Here is a 6,190-nt window from a genome sequence, read left to right on the forward strand (position 1 = left end):
GCCATTAGCACCTTCTCTTATTTCAACATCTCTTACATTCTCCCATGTCCTACCTATGTTCCCAATTTTTAGGAAATGAAAATGGTATAATGTCAAATGGTAGTAATGCATCAGGAACCTTTCAAGATCCTCAATCATCTTTAATAACACAGCATGATCTTGGAATACTGTTGTCCTGTGGGACTGCCTTTCAAATCAAGTGGTTGCCCCCGTTTACACCTCTAGATCTTCATGAATCACCTGCACAGTCCCACTGACCTCAGGAGGTCCATATGGATTATTTTAGGAGACCCAGGCCTACATCTCTTCCAGGGACTGTGGTCTGGGTCAGTCAGAGAACTAGTGACAAGGCTTGGTGCTTGGGGTCAGCTGAATGGGTGCTCAGGGAAGCTCCTGTTCTTGGAGATGGACCTCCATCTACATGCCTCACATTGCATGGAGAGAGCAGAAGAAGCAGAAGGAAAGCAGATGGCCCATGGGAATCCCAGACGGAAACACCCACCCCAAAGGTTCTTTATAATGATGATGTGCTGCCTGATCCTGTGCTTGTCTTCTGACAGAGGACTATCCTAATCTGAAAGTCAGGATATTCAAGGCAAGGAGATAACTGTTCTTCATGGTAGGTAGACATATTGGTCTGACACAGTTGAAGTAAAAAAGTAAAAAAATAGTCCAGCTGCACCTTAGGTCTAGATATAAGCTTTTGTGTGCATTCACAGTTCTTCATATAGTGGGAGATGGTAGTAGGAGTACCCTTCTGAGAAAAACCCCACCCCACCCTCCCACGATATACAAGGGTCTGGTGACATCTGTGTCAGTGTATCTGAAGAATTGTGCATGCACACCAAAGCTTATACCTAGAACAATCTTAGTTGGTCTCTAAGGTGCTACTGGACTATTTTTAAATGTTTTATTTCAACTGTGTCAGACCAACACGGCTACCTACCTGAATCTAGATCTCATGGGGTGTTGGGGATAAGTAGTTCCTTTGGTGGGGGACATGTCCTGCACCTCCTGGGGTCATTTTTCCACCCTTGGTGCCCACCCTGCACTCGGCTCTCACCTGTGGCTTCCAGAAGCTGTCAGCATGCAACAGGGGTTCAAGCAACGGCTTCTACCAGCCGGCTAAACCAGGTGAGGAAAGCTGATGGGTCTCAAATCCTTGGGGGGCTGGGGAATTCTGCTGCACCTGAAGTCAAGCCCTGGTGGATGGAGTGGAGGAGAACAACCGTGAATCCCACAGTCCAGAAGGCAGATTCTGCCCGTGCGGAAGAGGAACGTGAAGGGCAGATGGGGCACGTCGACCTGGAGGCTTGTTATCTAGTCCCAGGGTTACCCTGACATTGAATTATATATGAATTACAGTATTGAAATGCGCCTGCTCCCACTTCCTATTCTGATATTACTCTACTCTGCTTGTCTGTTTCTTACTTGAGTGCTGTTTTGGTTTGCTAAGTCAGGGTTTTACTGTGAGTTACATTTTTGCTATCTTTTTGGATCCTGTCATGCTTCTCTGTCTTCAGTAATAAATTTCTCAGATGAATTATTATTTTTCTGCCTCTGAGTGTTTTCTCCTACTCTGCTATCTATACATCGATCATTATGGAGGAGCAAGATCTGCAACCTAAAGCCCTCCTCAGCCTCGGCCCTGTGGACCTGACGGAGCATCTTTACCCCAGTCGTTCAGTCCGGACAGGGAGGTCCACCTCCGAGAGTCTTCTGCTGGTTCCCTTGCAGTTAGAAGTGAAGTTCCAGGGAACCAGGCAGAGGGCCTCCTGCCCCATGGAATGCCCTCCCTTCAGAGGGCAAGGAGGTAGGCAACTATCTGACATTTAGAAGACAGCTGTATCAGGAGGTTTTTAATTTTTGGATGTTTTACTGTCTTGTATATGTACTGTAGGGACGCGGGTAGCGTTGTGGGTTAAACCCCAGAACTTAGGACTTGCTGATCAGAAGGTCGGCGGTTCAAATCCCTGCGACAGGGTGAGCTCCCGTTGCTTGGTCCCTGCTCCTGCCAACCTAGCAGTTCGAAAGCACATCAAAGAGCAAGTAGATAAATAGGTACCGCTCTGGCGGGAAGGTAAACGGCGTTTCCGTGCTCTGCTCTGATTCGCCAGAAGCGCTTAGTTCTGCTGGCCACACGACCCGGAAGCTGTACGCCGGCTCCCTCGGCCAATAAAGCGAGATGAGTGCCGCAACCCCAGAGTTTCCCGCAACTGGACCTTCCGGTCAGGGGTCCCTTTACCTTTACCTATATGTACTGTAAGCTGCCCAGAGTGGCTTGGGGAAGATACTAATAGTATAACATCTAGAGTGGTGCCTCGGGTTACAGGCGCTTCAGGTTACAGACTCTGCTAACCCAGAAATAGTACCTTGGGTTAAGAACTTTGCTTCAGGATGAGAACAGAAATCCTGCTCTGGTGTGTAGGGATATTGCGGAGTGGGCAGTGGGGTCCGGAGGGAGACACTTTCCACCAGCAGGCAGCCACAATCTGCCTGCACGCGTGACCTTGGGGTGCAGGGCAACCCCCCCCCCGACAAGCCACAGCTGTCTGTATATCGTTCCACCTCTGCCTGACCTTTTGCGATCTCAGCAGTTTGCGGTGTCCTGTCTGTAACCCTTTTCCATGAGACGTTTTTCTCCATTCATCATACATTGAGCAAGGGGGAAATGACGCTGTGGAACAGGTGCCAAAATAGCTTTGTACCACCCCACGATTTTGGGACGGAAGATGTAAAGGTCACAGCCCAAAAATGTATTTGCCTGGCTTGCATACTTGTGTCAATAAAAGGAGGCTCCACAGGAATGGCAGTAGCTCGCTTCAGCCCACCTGTGCGCAGCTCACATGATGATCAACACCTGTCTTGGGCAGCAGGAGGCCCCATTAGCTAAAGTGGTGCTTCAGGTTAAGAACAGTTTCAGATTAAGAACAGAGCTGCAGAACGAATTCAGTTCTTAACCCGAGGTACCAGTGTACTATTATTATCATCTTGTGATTTTTTGTAGTTATTTTGGAATTCGTACTGCAATATTAGCTTACGAAATGTTATGGGTGGAGAAAATCACAGGGTTGCCGTAAACTATAATCCCACCCACAAACTCTCATTCACACACAGTCTGTAAATTTGGGAATGACACACACCTCACCTGTACTAATACTGGCAGTCTTTGGCCTGCACAGGCACACCCGGTGTGTAGAGCCTCCAGCCCCAGGCACTGTCTATCATGAAAATGGGTCCTTTGACTGGGATGATTCATGCAGTCACTTTCATCGGATGATGATGGGTTGTATCTCAGCTTGTCAGTCACTCTGACACTGCCTACAAAGAATAAGAGGAACAGAAATGCTTTTGAGGTGCAACTTCCATTCCATGGACTCTGCACCCCTGTTTCTGATGACAGGTGTACATTATCATCATCCTCAAGAAAGGACAATTAAAGATGGAAGCCTGAGAGAGAGGAAAAGGTTTCTGGCTGCTTCCTGGGTGGGATTGCGGAAACCAAGAGCCACTTCTGAGAAGGCCTCCCCCCTCCCCTCTTCCTCTCGGGATTTCCTCTCCTCTCCAGGGGACCAGTGGTTGGACTGGGCAGAATCGCTGTGTCCGGACAGGGCAGGGGCTTATGGGGTGGGAAGAGGATGGAGATTGCAGGATGGAAGGGTGGGGGGGCAGTACCCCCACTTTCCAGGGATCCCTCTCTGGTCGCCTTGAAGGGGGGGCATTCCTGGGCGGGAGGGAGAAGCCAAGGCGGCCCCTCCGGAGATTCCCCAAGGAAGGCACGATGGAGACCCCCCCCCCCAAGAGTGGTCTTCCTATCTCCCCCCCTGCCAATGCTGCCTTCCCTCCTCCCCCCACTTCCTCGACCCCCTCCCTCTCTCCCGGAGTCTCCCCTGCATCCGGAGGCTTCCTTGGCACCACTCCCCCCACGTCCTGCGCCCCCATCTCTCCAGCCGGAGGGGCCCCCCAAGACGAGCCGGGGAGGGACAGGGGGGTCTCTATCCCTCGTGCCCGTTAACCCTTTCGTGGCCCACCTCTCTCTGCGCGGAGCCCCTAGCGCTCCGGATATTCCCAGCGGGCGCCACGATGGAGACTTCTCCCCAAATACTGGTCTTCCTATCTCACCCCCCCCCGCTGCCCTTCTCTGACCCAGGGATGCTCCCCTCCCTCCCCCCATTCCTCGACCCCCTCCCTCTCTCCCGGAGTCTCCCCTGCACCCAAAGGCCCCCTTGGCTCGGGTCACCCCTCGCCCTGCGCGCCCACCTCTCCATTCGCAGCCCCCCCGACAGGAGCAAGGGAGGGACAGGGGGGTCTCTATCCAGGCGCCTCCCTCACCCCTTAACCCTTTCCTGACCCGCTTCTCCGCGCCCCAGGGAGTCCGCGTGGGTGGGCGCCCCATCTCCGCCCCTTCGCAGCACGCGTGCCGGAATCCAGGCCCCACGGAAGGCGCTTGGGGAGCTGGAGGGGTCTCTGGGTCCTTTTCTCCCCTCTCCCCCCCCCCCGGACCCCTTTACCTCTTTGTCCTCGCTCCGATTCTCATTTCTTTCCTGCAACATCCACGTTGGGCGGGGATCCTCCTCTTCCCGTCCTCCTCCCCCCCCCCCCCCAGATACGCCGCAGAGCAGCAATCCGGAGTGGAAGCTCCACTTGCGGGAGAAGCAGACAGGTTGGGAGGGGGGCTCCCCCCTCATTTCCGGAGCGAAGCAGGATTGGAGGAGGAGGAGGAGCAATGTATTGGGGGAGGGATTTGGGATTGTGTGGGCGGGATGAGAGGAGGATGTGCCGGGAGGGGAGGGAAAGTGTTGAGCGGGTGGGGGGGAAGGAGGAGTAGAAATCCCCCCCCCGTCTTCCTTCTGGGGATCAGGAGAGGGGGGAGGGGCTGATCCCGACAATCCAACAGCGAAGTCACAAAATGAGTTCTGCATTTAAATCAGATCAGACTCCGAGTTCGTGTTTTGGCAACATGACAGATCTGTCTGTCCGTCGGGATGCCTGGCGATTCCTGCTCGCTGCCTTTTCCTGGCCAGCCTGAGAGATCACTGGAAAGGGAGGATTTCTTGACTCCAGAATCCATCTTGGCAGACCCTTTTCATTCAGGCCTAGAGATCTGTTCTTTGGACCAGTCTGCTTGGATCATGTGGATCACCAATGGTTCATATGGATCATCCATGATGTCATACCCATCTCACGTGGGGGGGGGGCTGAGGAAAAATCTCCTGCCACGTGACTGGGGGAGTCTGGGGGCTGACGGGGGTCAGACAGGGCTGCTGTTTTGCTCTCCTTACTATTTCAGCTCAGGTTTTACTGAAATGGGTGGATTCATTGAGGAAACGGCGCTACGTTGCAAAGAGGCATATGTGTATACTTTGTTACCACCCAGTGAGTTGTGTTGCAAAGGCCATTTGCAGAAAGGCTCCTGTTGTATCACCTGCAGCTACATGCCGGAGTTTGGGTGTTTTGTGGAAATGTGTCTCTATAAATGCACTTATCCCCTTGCGTTTATAATGGCAAGACATTAAATCCCATGAGATGTGCAAACTGGAAGCACCACTCTGCAGCCCTGCCTGATGCACGCTTACTTAGGAGTAACCCCTACGCCGTTCCATCTGATGCACGCTTACTCAGAAGTAAGTCCCCATAGTCGCCTTTGGCTGGACTTGACCATCCAGGGGTCCTTTACCTTGGGTAACAGGGGCCAGCCCCCTGCTGCAGCCCCAGCCCCTGCTGGCTGGTCACATCTTCCACGCCAAGAAACTGGGCAGAGCCTTTAGGAGCCTCTGGCTGAACCTGCTGCTCTTCTCCCTGGCACCGCCATCTTCACGCAGGTGCCCCCTAGGCAGACTGGCCTGCAGTTCCCCTCAGTGCCAGCCAGCACGATGCCTGCACTCAGAACACCTGGAGGGCACTGGCTGAAGTCTGGGAGCCCTCGGTGCCAATGGGAGGGGGGTGTTACAGAAAAATCTAGGTGCGAGGCTGCTCAGTCCCCCAGCTCGTCGGGCTGAGCCTGTGGGTCCCTGCGGAATAAAGGGAGGAGTCCAGCCAACCGGAGCAAAGAAAGAGACATTGCAAGGAGAGAGATTGCAAGGAGCTCCAAAGGGACTTCTCCAAACGGGCTGAATGGGCCGAAAATACAGTTCATTGTCAAGGAGATTAAAGTGATGCATGTTGGGGGAATGCGCCAATGCGCAGCTGC

The 6,190-nt window shown here is 53.2% G+C and overlaps 1 protein-coding gene across 1 annotated transcript in view; it reads right to left on the reverse strand.

The window, feature by feature from the left end:
• LOC310686893 (uncharacterized protein) overlaps positions 1–5,876 on the reverse strand; it is a 66,107-nt gene extending 60,231 nt beyond the window's left edge. Inside the window, exon 1 of the mRNA XM_083461388.1 lies at positions 4,512–5,876. The gene's annotated coding sequence lies outside the window, so the exon portion shown is untranslated. The remainder of the gene's footprint in view (positions 1–4,511) is intronic.
• Positions 5,877–6,190: the final 314 nt, after the last annotated feature.

The sequence above is a fragment of the Podarcis liolepis genome (assembly GCF_965112155.1).
Source record: "Podarcis liolepis genome assembly, chromosome: 10".
Classification (NCBI taxonomy): domain Eukaryota; kingdom Metazoa; phylum Chordata; class Lepidosauria; order Squamata; family Lacertidae; genus Podarcis; species Podarcis liolepis.